This window comes from Dermochelys coriacea, chromosome 2 (genome assembly GCF_009764565.3).
Source record: "Dermochelys coriacea isolate rDerCor1 chromosome 2, rDerCor1.pri.v4, whole genome shotgun sequence".
NCBI lineage: Eukaryota > Metazoa > Chordata > Testudines > Dermochelyidae > Dermochelys > Dermochelys coriacea.
The window spans coordinates 88133589-88157845 of NC_050069.1; the positions used below are offsets into that span (position 1 = coordinate 88133589).

At 41.7% G+C, this 24257-nt stretch overlaps 1 protein-coding gene across 50 annotated transcripts in view; it reads right to left on the minus strand.

The window, feature by feature from the left end:
- Positions 1–24257, minus strand: part of EPB41L3 (erythrocyte membrane protein band 4.1 like 3) — a 192086-nt gene that overhangs the window by 124109 nt on the left and 43720 nt on the right. For 20 of the 50 annotated variants that reach the window (XM_038389007.2, XM_038389016.2, XM_038388986.2 and 17 more), the window contains exon 1: positions 2750–2900. The exons of 7 other annotated variants lie outside the window; for them this stretch is intronic. The gene's annotated coding sequence lies outside the window, so the exon portion shown is untranslated. Of the gene's footprint in view, positions 1–826; positions 930–1418; positions 1561–1609; positions 1988–2127; positions 2430–2749; positions 3255–12783; positions 12894–24257 lie in introns of those variants that run through there. 23 more of the 50 variants (XM_038388990.2, XM_038389009.2, XM_038389017.2 and 20 more) reach the window with 11 other exon arrangements.

The following is a 24257-nucleotide window of genomic DNA, read 5'->3' on the forward strand; positions in this document are numbered from 1 at the left end:
ACAAAGTTAAAACAAAGATGGTTCAGATAGTCTGATTTTCAGTGCCCCACCCTCATTTCCTTGAGCCAGAGTGATGTCATAACAAGGCAGCGCAATGACTTCATTGCTACAGTTCTCCTTGCTTCTAGGCACGCACCCCCTCTCTTCTTCACGACAAAGACAAAGCCTTTAGACCACAGTAGCAAGTAAAAGGCAGACTCACATCAGATGAGCTCTTATAATGTACCTGTCAAGTTTCCAATAATATTGGCTAACCCTTTAGAAGAAAAACATCACTTGCATCATTAAACATCACTTTAATAAGGGGACACCACTGTAACATGAATTAGATGAAGGGAGATTCAATATTGGCTGTATTAGTATGATTAAATAAAGTAGGATATATTTAAAATATTTCACAACGTGTTTAAGCTAATGTTCTCTGGTTCTAATCATTCACCACTGCAGTGAACAGGACTGTAGCAGAACAGAATCACAAGGAGCCTTCCTGTTCTAATGGAATCATTCAGAATAAACTTGCAGTCGCTCTTCACTCTAATGTGGTGATCCCTCTCTTTCCATCCACTATATTATTCCTGATGTGCAAATTTCATTATCATGTTAGAGTGAAAAGTTCCCATCCAAGGAGACCGGTACAACAACATGAAGGGGAAAAAATACTGATGCAGCAAATTGTCACACAATGATTTTAACCAATTAACTGACACAGGAAGATTAGCTTTGCTTCTTATATTGTACTTAAAGGTTATCTTCAATATTTATTTTAAACAAGCCACTATAGTAATTAACCAAACTCTAACAGTAAATTAAGAGTGAAAACACCTACTTTAATTCTAGATTATGTAACTGTAAATGGTTCACTGCGTATGAGATAAGACTACTACGGAGAGTGTCACCTTTGACCTGTGATTCTTCAGTTCTTCTCCCTAAAAAAATTACAAGTCAAGTGAAATAAGTACTTTTGCTTGTTCCTACCTCAAAGTGATGCACAAGGTTCAGTTTAGCAAGTGTGTTCCAGCTTTGCCTCAAAGTATAAATAAGGTTTAGGCATGTATTCAGAGTAATGCAAGTCTTTCAGTACATTCTATTATTTCAATAAAATGATGATGGTATGAGGAAAATTAAAAAAAACTACAAAAGACTGATTTTACTGCCTTTAATTATTATGGACATGTAAATGTTCAAGTGTAGTGTATATCTGACAAAGTTAAAACAATTAAAAATACCTCTCCCAGCCATCCCTTCTTTCTCCTCATACTCTGTTCTGAGCTAAATACAGAGCCTAGTACCACGCGATCGACAGAGCCACTCCCTCTTCTATTTTTTAAATCCCACAAAATACCCTCACATTTCCTGTTAAAGCAAATAAAACCAAAAGACTATGAATAATTCTGTACACTGTGAACTTTCTAGCCCACCTGGTTTGTGGTTGCTGTCTAAGCTGCGGCGAAGAACACGCGCACATCTATCTCTGCAACGTTTCTAAAGTACCCACCGCGACGAGGATTGACGTCTGAAAACACAAGCGCTGAAGCGGCACGATTGCAACACTAGTCCGACCCCTCGTTTCTCTCCCTCCCTACCCCCATCCCTCACATCTGATTAATACCATCTGCTTCCCTCAATCTTCCCCTTCCGCTTTCAAGAACCTCTCTTCCCCAACTTCGGACGCCAGGCCAGTGTGCAGCCGACAGACACCGGGGAGTGGGAAACGTTAAAAACAGGAGAGGAGCCAGCGCTGCCACTGCAGAGGTCCAGAGCTTCAATTTACTATGTAACCACACCCACCGCATTGCAGAAGCCACGGGCTGGAGGGGGGGGGGGGGCAGCAAGCAGTAACTCCGCCGCCACAAGACGAAGCCCAAGGAGAGCCTCCCCGCTTTCAAGAGGGGGAAAAGACGGAGCGCTGCCTCCCGACCCTGCTCACTCGCGGAAGTATCGCCGCCGCATCAGGCTTCACACGATACACGCAACAACCCCCCCCTCCCCCCTTGACAGCCCGCCAGGTGAACAATGCAGCCGGCAAGCCACTGCGCTCAGGGGAACAACTCTACTGGAGGCTGCCCAGCTTGGGGGGGGGGGGGGGCTTTAGGGAGGTGCCATGACAAGAGAGCTCAATCCACGCACCCCACTTCCCCCGCAGACGCACTGGCGCCGCTGGCCCGTAGACAAGAGAAGTTTCCTGCGCGGGGGGGGGGGGGGGAAGGAATCGATGCCTTGTGTAGACACCCCTTATCCGCCCCCGCCCCCGCCGCGCCCTCTGCCCGGCCCAGGCTTTTCCCAGCGCGCCGGCGGGGAGATCCCGGGCAACAGCCGCAAACCCAGCGGCGAGGCACCCACACGGACACCGCCCCTCCTGCCGAGGCAACCGCATCACAGCAGCGGGACCGCCCGAGCCAGGCGCCGGAAGAGCAGCTGGCCGGCGAGCCGCATCGCCGCAGCTGGAGGGCAGGCGGGTCAATGGCTTTTTTTTTTTTTTTTTTTTAAAAACCCGAGCGGCTCTCCAGGGCTGCGGAGCGACCCCCCCCCCCCGGGGGCTCTGCGCGCAGATCTCGCCCTAGTTCCTCCCCGCCACGGATCACTTTAAAATGGCTCCTCGACAGGAGATTTTTTTTTTTTTTTTTTAAAAAAAAGAGTAAAACCGCCCCTGGTAGCGGAGACCCTGCGCAGATTCCCGCCCGCAGCAGAGGAAATTGCAACCGCGCTGGCAGCCAGGGTGAAAGCGACGCGAGGTGCCGGGAGACGGTACCGTGGCAAACCGGCGCAGCAGCAGCGGCGGCGGCGAGCTGGAGCCCGGGTCTCTGCTGGGTCCAGGTCTGGGTCCGACGCGTCAGAGGGACGTGCCGCCGCCGCCACGCGTCAGCAGCCCAGCCCAGGACGAGCCCTCCGCGATCGCCCAGCAAATCAGGACTGGGGAGACAGGCGCCTTCCAACAACCCCAAAAAACAAAAACAAAAAAAGCCCCTCGCCGCGGACAACGGGCAAAGCTGGAGCCCGCCGGAATCCGCCGCCTTTGGCACTCCGCAGCCCCGCGCCGCCTCCGCGGAGAAAGAGGCGCTTCGAGGCTGCGACCCCCAGAGGGGGCTTCCCCCCCATGTAGCCCAGTGTAATCCGCGCGGCGGGCACCCGGCTCTGGCCCCTGGCTGGATCCTGCCCAAATTTCGCCCCTTTCCGTGCAAATAGCACTGCTCGGAGCTCAAGTGTCGCGGCCCCGGCTTGCGCGCCCGCGCCCAACCGCAGGGCGACGGCGTTGAACAGCATTGCAGCAGCGACCCCCCCGCCGCCCCCGGACCCAGCACCTGGACCCTGCGCCCCCCCCTTCTGCCCCTCCACCCCAAACCCCACAACGTTCACTGTCGAAGGGGAGGTTTCAGAGTGGCAGCCGTGTTAGTCTGCATTCGCAAAAAGAAAAAGAGGACTTGGGGCACCTTAGAGACGAACACATTTATTAGAGCATAAGCTTTCGTGATGCATCCGATGAAGTGAGCTGTAGCTCACGAAAGCTTATGCTCTAATAAATGTGTTCGTCTCTAAGGTGCCACAAGTCCTGCTTTTCTTTTTGTCGAAGGAGAGACTGTCTAAAGGCGGAGCTGCTCCTAACGCACCTTCAGAACCGGGCCCCTGCTACACTGCAGCTCAACGGTAGCACAACAGGTTTCAGAGTAGTTAATCTGTATTCGCAGAAAGAACGGGAGGACTTGTGGCACCTTAGAGACGAACCAATTTATTTGAGCATAAGCTTTCGTCAGCGACAGCTCACTTCATCGGAGCCAGGCTCCGGAGCCTGCCCAATTTTGACCATAAACCAGGCATTGTAGCAACACTAGATTAGTTTTTGCTTCTACTGTTCTACCCAAATCTTTAAATTAGCGCCTGGATCTGGCTAGTTTTTGACTGCATTCCTCTAGCTTTACCCTCTAACTTCAGTACATATGCAGCTTTTCCTAGTGCACTAGGATAATCTGGGTCCCATTTTATCTGGCAGGAGCCAGATTTGGAATTTTGCAGCACTGCACTGAGATGCATCGATTTCTGGATTTTTTTGTGAGAGTAGGAACAGCTAAATTTGTTCTGTGGTTAGACAGTGGAATGCACAGGTAGCGCCAAAAATAGCTGGATCCAAGAAGATCCTGGTGCCAGATCAGAGTACTGACAGTACTGCTGTGCTAGAATGTAGGGGGTCTGGGTGGGGTGTGTGTGATTAGAAACTGAGGGGGTTCTGCAGTAGGAGTAGCTAGGTTTATTCTCCATTTAGGCAGTGGAAGTTGAGGGGCTGAAAGGGGCCTAAAACTGAGCATCCAGCCCCGACCTGAATCATTAAAGGGGGAGAAATTTCTTTTAATCAATAGCGTCTCTAGGACTTGCAAGAGAAAAAGGGTTCTAACAGCGTGCAATGGCCATCTAGGTTCTCAGACTAAACAGAGCAGCAGACACTGTCCAGTGTAGAATAATCAAAGAACTCTCTCCCCACCCTAGATGCAGAACTGCCATTCAGCTTCTCTGGTGTACAGTAACATGCATAATACAGAGAGATTCTTCAAAGGGAAAATGTGTGCCATCAACTCAGAGAAGACGTGCAGTTTAAATAGCAAGAGTTATATACTGATCTCAAGCAGGAACTCAGGAAAATCATTGAGAAACATAAGTATTTGACAGCTAAAACATATACTAGAATTGATGAGATTTGATTTTTAAAATCGTGAGATAAGGACAATCAGTTTGAGTCAAATCTTGAGTCTCTAAAGTGAGTATGGAGACTTAAGTTTATCAAGCATTTAAAAGATGCTTCAGATATATTAGGTTAAGCTTTTGCAGCTGTTATCATTTCTGTTCTGGAGAAACATGGTAACTTTATTTTTAAGCAGAGTAATGCCCCTAGAACATCAGCACTTCAAAGTAACTAATATTGTCCATTGATAACACCACTGATGGATTTGCCCCATAATCATGATTTACACCAACACTCATGGATAAATAGTGAGGGCTTGTCTACACTTGCCAAGGGATCTACCAAGATGCAATCGATGCACCAGGGGTCATTTTAGTGGGTCTAGTGAAGACCCGCTAAATCGACTGCAGATCGCTCTGCCGTCAATTCCTGTACTCCTCCGGATGGAGAAGAGAAGATGCTCTCCTGTTGGCATTGCATAGTGTGGACCTGGTGGTAAGTAGATCTAAGCTACATCGATCTGAGTTACTCTATTCACGTAACTCAAATTGCATAGCTTAGATCGAATTTCCTCTGTAGTGTAGACAAGGCCTGAGGAGCTCAGAGGGCTTTATGTATATTGATGTAGCCTCACAGCACTTGTGGGAGGGTGAAATTAATGGCCGCATTTTAGAAATGAGAAATCTTAGCAACAGAGAGGTTAAGTGGCCATGGGCTTCGGATGTGAAACTTAAGATTCTTAGGCCTGAGTTTCAAAGCTTTTAAGAAGAAAAGGAGTACTTGTGGCACCTTAGAGACTAACAAATTTATTTGAGCATAAGCTTTCGTGAGCTACAGCTCACTTCATCGGATGCATTCAGTGGCTGCTACTCTGAAACAAAGCTTTTAACTCACAACTCCCCTGGAAGACAAAGGATATTTCAAGCGCTCAGTATCTCTGAAGCTCAGGCCTAAGGAGTCTTAAATCTTTGTACCCAAAAGCTAAACACCCCCCTACCCCAAAGCACTGGGCCACTTTTGAAAATGCTGGTCTTCCTGATTTTCCCAGAGCCCTCACAAAAATGTCTCCACAAGAGCTGGCTGGAAAGCAGAATTTCCTTTCTTCCAAAAAATTCAAGTTTTTGCAAAATATTTCATCCTGAACAGGGCCAGCCAGTCGGCCTCCCTGCCCAGTTTTCCTCAAAAGTTTTGATGGAATAGCCAGATTTCCGCAGAATGTTTCAATTCCTTCAGCTCAGCATTTTCCAACAGAAAATTGTTCTGTTGAAAAGTTTTCACCCAGCTCTAGTGTTCCCTTCCCACTCAGTTGTAAATCATGAATAAGTATGCGAGTTTGTCATTGAGGTTATGGATTCCGTGACTTTCCATGACTTCTGCAGCGGCCGGTGCGGCTAGCCCAGGAGCCGCGTGAGCAGCTCAGTAAGCCCCTGGGCCAGCTGCACTGGCTGCTACTGGGGCATTCTTGGGCCACCGTACCCCACAGCAGCAGCAGGCATTTGGGTGTAGGAGGGGGCTCAGGGCTGCAGCATGGAAGGGGGTTGGGGTGCTGGACAGCGCTTATCTCAGGGGGTTCCCTGGAAAAGGCAATATGCCCTTACTTCAGCTCCTAGCTCCACGTGCTGCCCCCACGTGCAGGCACTGCCCCTGCAGCTCCCATTGGCCATGGTTCCCAGCCAATGGGAGCTGCAGAGCCGATGCGGAGGCAGCACGCGGAGCCGTCTGGCCGCACCTCCACCTAAGGGGGTGCCATAAGGAGCCAGATAGGGAGTCTGCCAGCCCCTTCCCCCAGCACAGCGGCACCCCCAGACCGCCCCCTCCTCCCACAGAACCCGCGACACCCCCGGGCCACCCCCACTGCCCAAGATTTAGTCAGGGTTATATAGTACAAGTCATGGACTGGTCACAGGGTCATGAATTTTTGTTTACCGCCTGTGACTTGTCCATGACTTTTACTAAAAATACCTGTGACTAAAACATGAATAACTCCACTGTAGTGACTGAAGTTACAGCAGTATTCAATTATGAGAGATAAGAATCAGACAAGATCTAGGCAGCACTAGGAAGAGACCGCAGATCACTCCTTTCACCTCTGGAGACTGTCTTCAAATCTAAGTATTCAGTGTTGTTGTAGCTATGTTGGTCCCAAGATATTAGATAGACACAAGGTGGGTGAGGTAATATCTTTTTTTGGACCAACTTCTGTTGATGAGAGAGACAAGCTTTCAAGCTACACAGAGCTCTTTTTCAGGTCACCTGGACCTGAAGAAAGCTCCGTGTAAGCTCAAAAACTTGCCTCTCTCATCAACAGAAGTTGGTCCAATATAAAAGATATTATCTCACCCACTTTGTCCTTCAAATTTAGGTGTCAGTAGCAAATGAAAATTAGTTTCATAGTTTTATGTTAGCATCTGTTTGTCTTCAATAACCACTATAATTTGGTACAATTAGTCACAATTGGACATTTCCGCTCAAAAGGAGATCCATGCTTAGAAGTCCATTCGTAATCATGACAAACCTGTGCAAAGAAGGTTGCACAGTTGCTCCTTTATCCTGCACATATTTAAGCCTGTGCATAACTTTATGATGTGAGTCGTTGCACTGATGGTAAAGTTATGCACATGCTTGTTTTCAGGATCAGCAATGTAGTACCCAAATGTACTATGTTTGGCTTTCGCCAGTGCCATTGTCTCTCTCTTTCATGGAGCACTAACAGTCACAATCAAAACCAAACAACAAAGAATACTTTTGCAATTCTTTACCCTGATACAGTTATGTAACTATTTAACCTTTTTTTTCTTAAATAGTACATTTTCCCATTAAACAATTAATTAGTCGAGACACAGCACTTAGAAAAACTGAAAGTACTCTAAGAGTATTAGTAACATTTTCAGTAAATACCACTTTGGCATTACAGGTCTAGACAGTCAGGCTATTTCAGGTTCACTTTAATTTTATTCCCATACTTTCAGTTCATTAAAAGCAAACTTTTGCTCATGACTCCTGCAGCTTAGCCTTCTGCATGGCAATGAAACAAAATTCAAATAATTAAAAGTGATCACTGTGTGACAATGAATGAAAGTAAGACTTCTGGAAGTTAGAAGGAATCTCCTAATACTTCTTTCCTTCTCTATGCATATTTAAAACCTACACATCTATATTAAGCTAATATTATAGTTATGATAAATATTGTAAGACAGTAAAATTCAAGGTGAGATATGCACTCTGGATATCAAGTTTCCCCCCACTGCACCTCAATACATATGGCTACAAAATGTAAGGAATTCAAAAACATACACCATGTTAGCCAAACAAAATTACAACAACAAACAGATCTGTTATGATGAAGATTATGCCATTAATTGTATCTTTTCTCACAAGGCTCATCTTGGCATATAACAGATCTATATGCCATGAGTCAATGGAATAACTGGTAATAGAACTAAATAGTTATTGTCTCCCAGTGCTAACACACCAAATGGTGTAATTCACACATTGATTGAAACAGGATGTGCTAAGAAATGGAACCCAGCCACAACCGCTGTCTATTTCAAGGCCCAGTATTACCAATAGATGACTAATATTTTGTCTTACGTCCTTACTGGGCTGCTGTTCCATTAGAGTGTATTGACTCTCTGAAAGCTGCATTAAAAGGGATAAACAGCTCATTCTTTCAAGTGCTTTCTAGTCTTCCAAGATTGTTTGAAGCTCCTCCTGTTTTCATATCTCCTAAAGTTTTAATTATTCTTTTAAACAGTCAAAAATAATCGGTGACAACAGTCTTTTTAGAGAGTCAGATACAACTTTTTTTCTCAGCAATGGGGGCATTAGAAAATGAATTCCGAGAAGGGTTAATCTTGCATTTATTGAATTTGTTTTTGTGCTCCTTTTTATTGACTTTTTATTGACTTATTTCCCTGCTCTTTAAGGGTATCAGAAGCACACATCTTTTCAAGGGGATTTTTCCTTTTTTGTACCCTGATCCCTGGATCTTGACAGAAAAGGCTTATGCCCTCTAGGGAATAAAGCTGTGTGGATTATTAACTGAAGAGACCACTTTCTGGGATGCCATACGTACATACCCATGACATACAGTGGATAAATAGGTCAGTTTCAGTGATTCAATAGGTCAAATTTACCCCTGAAATAAATTTATTGACTTCAATGGAGTTATACAAGGGACACATAAAATTGTCTGAAATTGGTCTCGCCTTCCCACCCAGAGCCAAAACCAGCCTTTTAAGATTACTGAGGGAACAACCAGGAACTCTGTCCCCAGAGCTATTACAATTAAAATGCTGAGTAAGGATTCACTTATTGTAATTAATTCAGCATTGCCCTTTGTCATTTTCATACCTGTAGCAACTTACTGACTGAGAGAATTTGAAAGATTATTTAGACATGTTGCTATTATCTACTGGTTCACTTCTTTAATCTCTTTAATAACCAGGGCAATCAGGAGGATGTAAAACCCTACGTATACCTTGGGACTCTATTACCCCAGAGAGGTACAGAACTAAATTGGTGATCTGGCTGGAGGGCCCAGCTGTGACCCACAAAAAAGCATACCATCACAGAGGTAGTAATTACCAGTTGGACACTAGAGGCGGGACAAGTGGGGAGCAAGTGACCTAACTACAAGGTAAAACTGCCGGTGAGCCCAAGCCAGTAACACTCCCATGGACTTCACTTGGTCCTAAATCAACACTAATGTTGAGCTAAGAGGCAGTTATGAATGATCACCTCCAATGTGAGCAGTTTACAGTAGGCTTCATATACTCAGTCTTTGTTTAAATCCTGTAAAAACTTAGGGCTGGTCTATACTACCACTTAAGTCAATGTAACTTATATCGCTCAGCGGTGTGAAAAAGACACACCTCCCCCACAGGCAACGTAAGTTACATCAACCTAAACACTGTCCACACCAGTGCTATGTCGGCAGGAGACGCTCTCCCCACCAACATAGCTTCCACCTCTCATGGAGGTGGAGTAATTATGGCAACAGGAGAGCGCTCTCCCGTCAGCCTAGTGCATCTTCACCAGATGCGCTACAGCAGCACAGCTGCACCAATGTAGTGCTTTAGTGTAGACTTGCCCTTAGGCACGTAATTTTATTCATATTAACAGTCCCCTGGATATCAGTGGGACTGCTCAAATCAATACTTACATTCCTAAGTATTTGCATGATCAGGTTCACAGGATCTAATCCAACTCCAAACTGAAAGACTCCCAGTGGCTGTAATAGGAGTTCCACTGGGCCCTAGTTTGTTATGTTTGTAGCATCTTAGTCCCTCTCAAGAAGCACTGTCTCTTACATTCATACTATTCCTTCAATTCAATTTGTAGTTTGTTTCTCTTTCAAATTCACATTGACTGACAGGAAGGAATGCAAGTGGTATGCAAGGAACAGTTCAAACATAAAAATGAGTCAAGTGGAACACAGCAAAACAATTACATCATTCTTCTCAGCTTAGGTAATTTACTTTCCGCCCCACAATTTATCCTCATGTTTGGTGAGGAAGGCTCAGGTGTAACTCTCTAAATCACATTTCATAGAATACATGACAATATCCTAGGATTGTGTGATACGAAAAAGCAGCACACCCGAAAAACAGTCTTCTCATCAAGAAGAATGTTAGGAATCTCTGGAGCAGGGATCATGTTTTCAGTCTGTGTTTGTACAGTGGATAGCACAATGGGGTCCTGGTCTAGGACTGAGGCACCTAGGTGCTACTGCAATACAAATAAATAATAAAAACTATGGCTGTTGATAAATCGCAGTTAACTCATGCGATTAACTCAAAAAAATTAATCAAGATTTTAAAAATTGTAATTAATTGCACTTTTAATTGCATTGTTAATTTATTAAATATTTTGGTTGTTTTTCTACATTTTCAATTATATTAATTTCAATTATAACATAATACAAAGTGTACAGTGCTCACTTTATATTTTTATTACAAATATTTGCACTGTAAAAATCAAACAAAAGAAATAGTTTTTCAATTCACCTCATACAAGTACTGTAGTGCAATCTCTTTATCGTGAAAGTGCAACTTATAAAATGTAGATTTTTTTTTATTACAAATCTGCACTCAAACAAAACTTTAGAGTCCACTCAGTCTTACTTCTTGTTCAGCCAATCGCTAAGACAAACAAGTTTCTTTACATTTACAGGAGATAATGCTGCCTGCTTCTTATTTACAGCGTCACCTGAAAGTGAGAACAGGCATTCGCATAGCGCTTTTATAGCCAGCACTGCAAAGTATTTACGTGCCAAAGATGCTAAATATTCATATGCCCCTTCATGCTTCGGCCACCATTCCAGAAAACATGCTTCCATGCCAATGACACTTGTTAAAAAAATAATGTGTTAATTACATTTTTGTGACTGAACTCCTTATCTCCTCCTCTGTTTTACCCACATTCTGCCATAAATTTCATATTATAGCAGTCTCGGATGATGACCCAGCACATGTTGTTCATTTAAGAACACAATCACTGCAGATTTGACAAAATGCAAAGAAGGTACCAATGTGAGATTTCGAAAGATAGCTATACCACTCGACCCCAGGTTTAAGAATCTGAAGTGCCTTCCAAAATCTGAGAGGGATGAGGTGTGGAGCATGCTTTCACAAGTCTTAAAAGAGCAACACTTCGATGCGGAAATTACAGAACCCAAACCACTAAAAAAATAATATCAACCTTCTGCTGTTCTGCTGGTGGCATTGGATTCAGATGATGAAAATGAACATGTATCGGTCTACACTGCTTTGGATCATTACCAAGCAGAACCCATCATCAGAAAGGATGCATGTCTTCTGGAATGGTGGTTGAAGCATGAAGGGACATATGAATCTTTAGCACATCTGGCACGTAAATATCTTATGATGCTGGCTATAACAGTGCCATGCGAATGCCTGTTCTCACTTTCAGGTGATACTGTAAACAAGAAGCGGGCAGCATTATTTCCTGCAAATGTAAACAAACTTGTTTTCGAGTGATTGGCTGAACAAGAAGTAGGACTGAGTGGACTTGTAGGCTCTAAAGTTTTACATTATTTTATTTTTGAATGTAGTTATTTTTTATAACTCTACATAATTCTACATTTGTAAATTCAACTTTCATGATAAAGAGATTGCATTACAGTACTTGTATGAGTACTATTTCTTGTTTTTTACAGTGCAAATATTTGTAATAAAAACAATATAAAGTAAGCAGTGTACAGTTTGTATTCTGTGTCAATTGAAATCAAAATATTTGAAAATGTAGAAAACATTCAAAAATATTTAAATAAGAGGTATTCTATTATTATTTAAAAATGTGATTAATCGCATGATTAATCACAATTAATTTTTTAATTGCTTGACAGCCCTAAATAAAAACAGATTCAATGCATCAGTCAGGTTCTTTTTTAACTGAAATACAGCTAGAGCTTAACCCTATTCATGGTCATGATATTTAAAGGGGTTTTGTCATTACTCCAAGAGAACAGAGTATTTTAAGCTTCTCCCTCTTCCTCAAAAGCTTAAACTGTAGTCCAAACAGTCATGTTCTCATTAGTTACAGGTATTGTAATAATTTTGTGTGTCCTATCTATCTATCTATCTATCTATAAAGACCTGAGTCCCAACACCCATAACCTCTCAAAACTTTAAAAACTAAACAAAAATCTCTTTATGCTTTGCTATTAAATGACAGTGACGAACAGCTTCCTATAATGCAAACATTTTAATTTAGAACAGTTCCCCAACTACTAGGCTAGATAAATTCAGTACCATGATTTGTTTACTTATCAAATGTCAGGTGTAGGTCAGTCTCTACCTAAACACTTGGCTTACTGATTTTGGAGAGTAACAGATATAACACAATGTTGCCAAACAACAGCTGAAAACTCTAAGGATCCAAATGGCATCTCTGTCTCTTATGTTTATTCTGTCTTCCCTTGCCCTGTACACACTCTACCAGGGGCTGCTCATCAGCCCAGGCCAGGAAGGCACAGCCTCACCAAGAATTCCCCAAAGCTACAAAATACATTTTGCGTATTCTTTATTTAATTGATAAATACGCACAGACTTAAGGACAAACTATGCTTTGATTTGAATGTCAAAACTCACTCTCTCCAGTTGCAAAATTCAGCACCGGAAGTTTGAAAAATGTAGTGCTGTGTGAGGCTCAGATCTTGGTACAGCTAATTGTGCCTCAGGAAGCTGCCTTGTTATCATGGCAATTTACCAACCCAGGAGTCTCTTTATCAGGGAATAGCTGTGATAACCACTGCTTGCTAAGGCCACAACAAGATTGTAGCAATTAAGCCCAGGCTGCAAGAAGTTTACAGAGGGTGAGGTTGGGGCTGCACCCTGAACTTTCCCAGTCCCTTCCTTAGACTCCCTCATGCTTTGCACTTGATGCCAGCCTGGCTTGCAATGGCGGCTGCAGCTCCCAGGCCCACCTGGAGCTGCTTCAGTATAAACAAGGTAAACTTTTAAATTATACAGTAGGCAGGGGTGAAATAGCTATTTTGTGATTTGTGCCTCATCTGTCAAAAAAGTCACAAGCTGCCTAATGCTAGGAAACGTTAGGCAAACTTGAACTACAGAAGGCCTCTCAAGAATATGGTCTCCTAACATTTGCAACAGATGACCAAAATCTCAAATATTGTCTGCACTTTATGTCCCTTTTTAACAGGGAAATAAAATTAACAAGATTCCAATGACTATAAAGAAAATAACTTTCCGTGCTTGAAGCTCGTTAGGCTGAAATCAGAATCTAAACACCACTAATTTGCAATGTGCATTCTATCTTTCTAGCTGTACCGCTGGACATTTAAATGGAGAGTAGCATGTATTGCCTTTACACTCCCTGTCTCACAATATTGCAGACATAGGTCTTAATCCATCAAGACGCATAAGCACATGCGTAATTTAGTCAACGGGATTACATATGCTTAAAGTTTAAACATATGCTTAAGTGCCTCGCTAAATTGGGATCACACATGTAATTAGAAAGCGTTAATTTCTGATAAAAAGCTTATGAACAAAAGATATTCATACTGTATGTGGACAGAGTATTGAGTTTGGGTGAGGACAGATGCAAACAGATTTCCCTCTTATTTGAGCTACTTTTTGCACAGGTATGAATCCACTGACTTCTGTGGAGCTACTCCTAATTACTGCAGTGCCAGAAGTCCATGATTTTGAAAACTAACATTTTTAAAATCAGAGTTAGATCCTGTGTATATTGCAAAATGGAATCTTGCTTTTAACAGTGTTTTGCATTACAAACAGTGCTGTAATCAAATTCCCCCAAATGGTTTTATTAGGGAGGACAGACAAGACCATTGTCTCCTCAGACTGAGCATTTATCAAGTGATTGCACTTAGCAGATTCTCTTGCTGTCAGGAAGGACCCATGAAGTTTCTTACGGCTTGTCTACGCTGGCAACATTCAAGTGCTGCCACGGCAGCCGCAGCAGTGCTTTAACATGGCTTGTGTAGTCAGGGCACAGCAAAAGACCCCACCTCCACCTCCCAGCGCTGGTTCACTGTCTATACTGGCATGTTACAGCGCTGAAACTTGCAGTGCTGAGGGGGGTGTTCCCCCCTGAGCAAGAAAGTTGCAGCGCTGTAAAGTGCCAGTGTAGACAAGTCCTTAGAGGAAACAAGCAATTGCTGCAGTCTCTTGTAGTGAAGTGTCAACAGAATGTCAGTGTACTACAAAGGAAACTAGAGTTCACAACAATTTAATTAACTATTCAAGTTCCAAATACAGAAAAGGAAAACTGTGGTAAACGTGTGAAAGATGCTTTTTATTTCAAACCTTTGGTATCCTGCTAAGAGAACATGAACTGCAGAAATGACCTGACATGATAGCCACAAATGTGTTTTCCTCACAGGGAAGGTATGGTATGATATGGCATTACAAAGTCAAACTTATTTTTTGTGATAGATCTCAGTGCTGAACATTAGACTATCAGAATTTCAATTCCCTGAATTCATTTTGTCTATATTTACTAGAAAATACACTCATTCAATTCACCTGGCTGACAACAAAATACCATTTCATCTTCGGTTCCAAATGCACTTTTGGGGTTTTGCTGTTATTTTCTCTTTGTATCTTTCCAGGCAGAACCTAATCCATAGTTTTAAGAATTATGCTAAGTGACAGAAATGAAACAGGGACACAGATGAGCGAAATACATGATCTAGGATTAAGAAAATAGCTTTCAGAATAAGACCCCCTGTGCTCCCCTATATCCTGCATGACAAAGTTGTAGAAGGAGCCATAGATGACCCATGCTGAGGGGAAAGGCAACTATCAGAGTTATCCCATCAGACACTGCCAAGGTGCTGTTTCCCCATTCGCAGAAAACCTGCATGGAAAAAGGCGTCATAGGAAGGAAGTGGCTGTGAAACAGCTGCCCTAAGTGGCATATTTCCCCTACGGCATAGATAGAAGCCAACAGAGAAATAACAAAAGCCAATGTGGTTATCTGATTCAACTTTAAGTAGCCTTAGCTATGGAGTATCTGGAAAGATCACTGATGGCAGCAGGAGAGCTGGAAGCTAACCGCGGTGATCTAACAATGCAGGTACAACTGAATAACTATTGCACAAATCTCAGCTTAAAGAATAGTTATTCTTTTCCGTGTGTGTTTTTGTAGTGAAGGGGGTATCTGTTCCTCAGAAAAATACCTTTACGAAAATGATTTTTATATCTTCTTATAGCTTAGTAAATAGACTGAATACTTTTTCCTTTACACTATGTTGTATATGTTTAAATATTTAGTGTAAGACATTTTTGTGGTATAGAAGATGTTGTCAAGGAGTTTTCTCCCCTGTTTTGCATTAGGAATACCAGGACCAGTCATCTCTTTTTCCTCGAAGATCCTGGTAAACTGAAGGACCTGAAATGTGACAGTACTGATGCATGAGGAAACCTGAACTGTAGCTCCAACTGAATGAAGAGGGGATATGGAGTCTTGTGCTAGCAAGAGCTCCAGATCAGGTTTCCACATCCAGCTGTGAGGTCACATACCAGGTTCTCCTTCAAAGATTGCTAAAGTCATCCAGAAAGAAAAGGCAAGTTGGAAGGCAATCCTTATGTATTTTAAAGCAAATCTCAAAAATTGGTCTTTCAGTTGATCAGTAAAAAAAAATGTATTACTAGTATCATGCAAGAATAGCAATGGCGCAGTCTGGAAAATAATTTCTTAGAACTAAAACAAAAATATGCCATTTGAGTGGGATAAAATATTCTCTCCAGTTTCTGCAATCTGAGTGAAAGGTTTAACATTCTTATACAACAATCTGATATCCATCTTAGATGTCCTCAAAATGTTTTTAATCTTAAAAAACACAAAAGAGTGAAAAAAATTTCCTACCTGCACAGATTAAAACTAATAGCTTCCTTTGGTGCTGGACTACCTTGTTCATTCTTCTAACAATTTTTAGGATCTTGGAATTTGTGTGATTTGAGCTCTCTTTTAAAGCCAATATCATCCACAAGATTATTTTATTCAGTTACATCCTCAAACCCATTTAAAGCTAAAATTTGTGTTCCCGGTAGTGATTTCCTGAAATGTTAATTCATATCTCAGTTTCCATTAGACTAGACCAATAGAATTCTTATTTTGCAGTTTTATGACATTTCTAGAGCTAGTGCAGAATTTATCAGCCAGCATACTTGCTGGGTTAGAGAATATTCGTCATACAATTCCCATATTCAAAAGAACTTCATAGACTCTCCCAGAGCACAGCAGTTAGCAGAAAAATACTACTATTATACGACAGTGCAGTATGTTATCTTCTAATCTTTTAGGATCTAAACCCCTCAAGTCCCAATGGTTTGGCCCATGCTTATCAGGGCACTCTCTTCACTTTTTAAGACTTTGCCTATACTGTGGATATGGTTCCTGTCCTTTGGGTCTTGTGTATTTACCTTATGAAGCCTATTTATCAGACACCCACTCAATGCACTTCCTTTAAATCCTTCTCTATCCTCCTTTTCAACCTAGTTATTTGATTTAGTTTTTTACATTTCTGGATTATATGACTGTTGTAAAGCACTTTGAAAGGCTTGTGTAAGGGCGCTGTAGAAATGGAAAGGAGTGAGTGGTTGATTAAAGTGAGAGGTAGAATAAGATCAGTAAACTTGATTAATGACAGCTTTGTGCTGCAGAATATAAAAATCTCAATTTGAAATGTCTTGAGAGTCCAAAATCCAGACCACAAGAAGCTGCATGTGTGAAATAGTTGATAGTAAAGCTGCACTTCTACAGGACTCTCTGTCTGACTGATCCAGAGAACGGCAATTACCAACTCTTGGAGGGAGTTCCTCATCTGTCCTACTGGGCGGAAACAGTACAAGAAGAAGAACTGCCAGCAAAAGAAAAACAAATTCAGGATGAAAAGAAGAAGTGGGGGATGAATCATGTTGGATGATACAGTATGTTAATCTAGAAACAATAACTATTTTTTTAAATTTAAGTTCATGTAATAACCCTGTATTTTATAAATCTTGACTTCCCAATAGGGCAAAGTAATTGCATATATACACAGTCATGTTAAGCTAATTTATTGGAACTGCGCTTATCCAAGCTCTTTGGGGCAGGAACTGTCACTTTATACATGCTTGTAGTGTGTCAAGCACAAAGGGGCCCTGACCTGGTTGGACTTTAGGCACTACGACAAAATAAGTGGTAAATAATACTTTAAGTTTGAAAAATTCTATTTTGTCCTCTGATGTTCATCGTTTGCACTGAGAACTTGTCCATTTATTTGAATACAATGTATGTCTCCACCCCATTTGATTTTTGAGGAGAGCTTATCTTGGAAAGACTTTCACTGACTACAGTAGAAATGGTATCAGCCTAATAATGAGTAGAAAATGTAAATATATGGCTAAATAGTTCACTTGCTGTGAACCCATTTAAAGCCCAATTTTGGGGGTACCAGTTTCAACAGTAATCTGAATAGTTTCCATAAAGCTATAGTATCTGTTTCAGTACTACAAAATATTTATTTCAGAGTAGCAGCCGTGTTAGTCTGTATTTGCAAAAAAGAAAAGGAGTACTTGTGGCACCTTAGAGATTAACAAATTTATTTGAGCATAAGCTTTCGTGAGCTACAGCTCACTTCATCGGATGCATTCGGTAGAAAAAAAAATTATTATCCTCAAATTCTGTTTCAACATCCCCTTGAGATGAACAAACTTTTTGTAATCCCTTTTATCTTTAACTGTTATTTAATAATCCCTTGTTACAGCTTCTGAGAACTGGAACCAACAGCTATAAACAAGGGACTAATATGAGTTTATATAAAATTGTTCATCACCCTTTCACTTCAACTTAAAATGGTCTTGCTAATTTAGTATTCAGAGAGAGAGCATAAAAATGAAGGACTGCTGGCTACAGCAGAGCATGGTGAAAAGAAGCAGCTATGCAAGCAAGCAGTTGTTCTCCAAACAACTTTTCCAATGAATATTCCAATGAGGCAGGAATTAATAATTACCAAATTTAACAGGTATTTCACTATATTAATAATCTTGTTCTCAATAATAGGCTGGGCAGAATTTGATTTTTTTTATAGTTTCAATAGATATCACTATTTTAAGCATTTTTTATTGATTTAAATTTTCCCAGGTGCTGGAAATGATGGGGTTGGGGGAGAAGAGAAGAAGAGTCAGAGAATGATTTAATGAATGAAAACGAGACTAAGTTAAAGCTTTAAATGTTAACACACAAACTGTCAACATCACATGCCAAAATATACAAAGTAAATATCCTTAAACTTTAGTAAGTACTCAGGAAGTAATTTTTCTCTCTCTATACTCATCTATAAAATTCAATAACATTGATGGAAATATTCTTCCAATTTAGGGTGTACAGTGAAACTGGCCATTTACCAATAAAAATCCTTCAAGCCCGTCTATAACATCAGGAGCTAAAGCAAGTTACATAAAATGCAAGCAAGCATCTTGTTTTGCTTATTTAAAACTCTTGTATCAAATATTTAGTACATCTTGATTGCTAGCACTAATCAAGATATTTTTATCTTGAAACAGAATTCTTCACAAGAAAAAAAAAACCCAAACCCACATTTCTGAACAGCAGAGAGGTTCTAATCTTGTTTTTGAAGATCTTATTTTGCCATTTCTTGCTCAACAAGAGCCTAATCAAAGTCTAATGAAGTCAGTGGGAATTCTGGATAATCTAACTTGTGTCAGCAATCAGAGTGATGTCTAATATTTGATACCCACTAACTTTACATGAGCAAACAAAACCCTTCCTCCCACAGTGGAACAGGTCAAATCCTGAAAAGTCAACAGGTGAAATCCTGTCCTCATTTAAGTTAATAGGAGTTTCATCAGAGACGTCAATAGATCCAGGATTTCCCCGGATACAAATCAGGTCAGTATTTAATCCAACAAGTCTACATGTAGTAGGAATATGAACGCCACATACAAATTCCAAAAATGAAAGCATTTTAACAACTGTACATCTGTGTATGTAAAAACACACAACATACCATGGAATAAACTGCACTTATTTTTATGCTTTTATCCTCTGTACCTCCAATCTGTCCACTAGCCCATCTGTTAGCCATACTAACATTGGTCGCTGAACAGTTTTTAAACAACCATCTTTATTTTTTCAAATAAATGAAAAGAGCATACAAATAGAAATGACCATGTTGTGAAGTAATGATTAATATAAATTTGGAATGAACTTCATGACATACATAACATACATGTTATATGTAAAATGCAATTTTAAAATTAAATCAAAGCTGTTCAGTATGTGAAAAATATGCACACGTAGTTACTGCATGCAAACCAGTGAAATTATGTGCTTAATACATGCAAGTACTGCATGTGCATAGTGGTATGCATGCAAGTAAAGGCCAGTTAGGTTGATAACATGCTATTTGCATGTGTAAATCCCCAGTGTAGGCGCGCAGTTGCAGGGGATTTCACATGCCAGTTAGGTGCACAATTTCATGTGCATATATTTGTGTACAATTCTCAAAATTGGGCCCATTATATTCTCTCCCCTCCCCCACTCCAAGCGCTACATAAAGCTCAGCTGCTTTTAACACCAGAAATTTAGTAATCTAGTCTGCCTTGCTGTTACATTGGTACTGTGTCTACTCAGTAAAGCTCTCGGCTCCCGAGTAAACAGAACAAGTAAATTCAATTAAAATAGCTCTGGGACTCAAAGGAGATGAGTAAGTCAGGAAAATATAATGTGAATTTAAATGAATGTTATGTGAATAGAAACAGACCAGACCATAACACAACCACTGTATCTTTCCTCTTTCTTTTATGCCTGTATTATCTCTGTCAACATGAAAAGCTTTACAACAAGCTAATCCATTTCACATCTACATGCTATCTTGAAACACTCTAAATAGGAGTATGTCTTATTTTCTGCCCTCAGTGAGGGCCTGACTGTGGCTGGCCCTTACCTGGGTGAACAGGAGGTAGGGAGAAGAGTGAAAAGTGCATCCTTCCTTCCCCTGCCGCCACCCAGGGTGCAACCTGCACAAGGGCTTAGCATAACTGCAGTTTGTGAGCCCAGGGAGGCTGTTCCCTTCCTGCTTCCCGACAGATGCACAACACTTGTAAGGAGGCAGGGCCATGGTCCCCACTAATCCCTCCACACTGACTCATAGAACAGGATTGATGCAACCTGGGAAGTGAAGTGCATACAGGAGAGCGCTCAAGAGGAATTCAGCCTATGGTCTGTCTGGCTCCACCCACCCCCAATACGAGGTTCTGCCTAAATAGGACAGTGGCCCTGACAAATTTTATAACTGTACAAACAAGGAGCAACAGTTCCTCACTCCTGCATCTTGTTACCACTTTTGAGCACTATATTTGTTACAACTGAGAACTAATCAGATAAAATTAACAGCATGCATTGCAATCAAGTCTAAGGCCAATCAGGTCACAGGCTCTCAAGTTATCAAATGGGAGAAGAGAGGGAACACACAACAGATCCATGTTATATTGTAATGTATGTTTTTGTTCATTTTATAACATACTCCTTACTTTCATGCTTTACATGTACCACACAATTAACTTTCAACGTGCTTCATAGTTAACAAAACATCTGTGCAGCTAAAACCAATCATGTGTCTGCACTGGAGTGAATACCATAATCCAGACCATTAATAAATTATTCCTGTAACAGTTGCACAGGTGAACGTGTCATGAATGCACTTTTCCAGGTAACACATTTTATTACATTTCAGCTTGAAAAGTATTTGCTTTTCAGTGCTAAATGGAAATAAGTGTCCACTGAATTATCACTGACAGCACCACTTCTTTATTTTGCTGTTATAATTAAAAGAAGGTTGAAAAAGGTGTAAAGTTATCCTTTAGGGCAAGGATTTTGATTTTTAGAATGCCTAGAAGTCTATTCATTTCATTCTACAGTCCGGGGACTATTATATTCACCATGTAGAAAGACATCAACCAGTCACCAAGTAAAATCTTTTCCTCTATAGCTCCTAATATCTCTCTCACACACGCACACACTTACTTTCACTGACATTTTTGAAAAGGTAGTGGATAAATGCTTCTCTCTATGTCAAGTTTTATTGGATCAATTGTTTATATATGTTTTAATTAGTTATCTCAACTATTCTATTGCTGGAACTATTTGTTAAAATGCAGTGATTTCCAGTTTTCAATGTAGAAATACGTAAGTATTGTTATTCATTCCTTTGTGATGGCACCTAAGGACTCCAGAGAACAAGAAAGATCAACAATATTTCAAAAGAAAAGTTAGGTTGAAGCTTACATGTAACTTTAAAATTAGCATATGTAGAACAAGTGTATCTTGGCATGAGTTCAATAAGCCATGGACAGACATGGCAGAAAGGGAACCGAAGATAGCAGCATTCTAAATATAAAAAGTCACAGTTTCACGAACAGGAACCAGTGTGTGAATAAAGTCACTTTACACGTGGAGGAAAGATAGATTTAGTACCGATGAGACAGAAGAGGCTTATGCACACCCCTTGTTCATAGAGCTGGCTTACTTGTCTTATGAAAAAGGTGATCCGCTTTTGTTTAAAAACAAGATTCTAGCCCTTAAGCGTAAAGTGATTGCTAGGATTGAGAGGAATAAGCAGTTTGGTCCTGCTCGTGTTACAGGGACTGGGGGAGAAGGAGGGGAAATGATGATAACCCCGCCACCACACACCACACTTTATACAAAATGACATACACAAAAACTATAGGCATTCTTAATTCTGGCTTCCTAACTTTGGAATGCTTGACTTCACAGCCTTAACGTTTAATGTAATTTTTTGTGAGTTGACAGCAGAGGAATGGTGAGACTCAAGAATCTTTAGTTCCATTCCAGGCACTGGAGCTGAAAGGGCTCTAGAGGGCACAGATCTTCTGCCCATTTGCCCCAAGACTGACCCCTTTACTGCATCCCCTTCATCTTGCCCCTATCCCTATTCCTGTCCAGGCTCTTCCCCACCTTTGGCTCTTTGTCCCAGTCTCCACTCCTCAGACTTGTCATCCCAGTTCTAATCTCCTTGCCCAGCCAGTCCTAGTAGCCCCATCCAGGCTTGCGGTCCAAGTCCCAATCTCCACTCAACTCCTCATACACATTTTCCACATCTCCCTGTGACGTTACACTCCATATTCTTTATAGAAATACACTTATGATATGGATATGACATAACTGAGATGTACTTTATGCAAGATGGCTCATGTAAGATATCATTGGAAAGATTAGGATTTACTGAATGTGATTATCCAATTTGTATGCATGTATCATTTCTGTATCTAAAGTTCGGAATGTGGACGTTGTAACAATTACAATAGGGTGTGTATTGGGAAGACACCCACCACAGGACAGGTCATCAGACTTGATGGACCATTAAGAAGGAACAAGAATTCATCACCATCTCCCTCCCCTTTACTGCTGGGATCCAGTGATAGCTTATCACGCTGCAGGGACTTGATCCCAAATCTAAAAGATGTTCCATCTCAAAAAGATGCAGAGGGGGAGCCAGATGACATTACCACCTCCATGGCCATGTCCTGAGTTAATGCATGCTGTAGTCAAACCAGGAAAGTTGCTATTTGCACTGCAACCACTGAAGGACAATATTTCTCCATGCTGACTTTACGCTGTTATGCTGAAAGGTGTTAGTGGTGCCGTCTATCACAGACGAGGGTAATACCCATGGGTGTGCTAAACACACTTATTTTTAAATGGAAAGAGTAATTAACCCCCTTTGTTGAGTAAGATAGCTGGAAACCATAGGAGACTAGTACCTGCTGATAGTAAGGGGGCACAATTTAAAGTTTATAGTGGTATATAGCAGGGTTCAAGGCTGGTACTCATGAGACGAAGGAGTTTTGGTTTCTAGTGCTACTTTTTATAGAATCATAGAACTGGAAGGGACCTCAAGAGGTCTAGTAGCAGCTTAGATGAAGTGAGCTGTAGCTCATGAAAGCTTACGCTCAAATAAATTTGTTAGTCTCTAAGGTGCCACAAGTCCTCCTTTTCATTTTGTGGATACAGACCAGCATGGCTGCTACTCTGAAACCTGACAAGACGACTGTGAAGATACTAATCTCTCCCCCTTCTGGAAGGCGTCCTGGGATATAACTGACTCTACTAGGTCAGGTGGTCTTGTCACTTGATACTAAATATTATCTTGGGACTTCTTGTATCTTTCCACTAAAAGGGAAGGGAGAGGGGGTCATGTTTGGGAAATGAAGGATTCCCACCTTATGTACATCTTTTTTTAAGAGTGGGGAGGAAGGCAAATGGGACTCTCCTCCTTTGCCCACCCAAGAAGAAGGACTGCTGAAAGAACCTGAAGGGTCAAAGGGGCTAACCTGAAGGGAAAGGCAGGGGTGAGTCCAGACTGAAATGGGGGTCCAGGCTGTAAAAAGAAATAAGATGGGAGTTGCCTTACCAAGTTGGTGGTCAGTGCTAATGAGACCAATTCAATCAAGGTGGATGTGGCCCATTCCCAACAGTTGACAAAAAGGTGCGACTCTACCCCCCTCCCCCCGCCACACACACTTGGTAAGGCAACTCCCATCTTTTCATGTGTTGTATATTTATACCTGCTTACTGTATTTTCCACTCCATTCATCTGATGAAATGAGTTATAGCCCACAAAAGCTTATGCCCAAATAAATTTGTGAGTGTCTAAGGTGCCACAAGGACTCCTCTTTGTTTTTACTGATACAGACTAACATGGCTACCCCTCTGAAACCTGATACCCTTGCACCACATCTAATTTCAGTGATTTCACACACCAGCTAACTGGCTCCCAATACCCATGTTCCCTCCTCCCCTCCCCTCCCCCACACAGCTCCCAGTCCTTGTCTCCTTACCCAACCAGTCCCCACTTCCCTCCCTTTCCCCCCAGCTCCCAGCATCAGCCTCCCCACCAAACTGGTCCCAGCCTGCCCTCACACTCTGGCTCCTAGGGCCCTTTCCCAGTCCATCTCTGTCTCATACTCCAACTCCCAGGCACAGTTTCTCTTCCCCCTAGAGTCCTAATCTCATCAGACTCCTGTCCCAATCTGTTCCTTTCCAGGGAAGA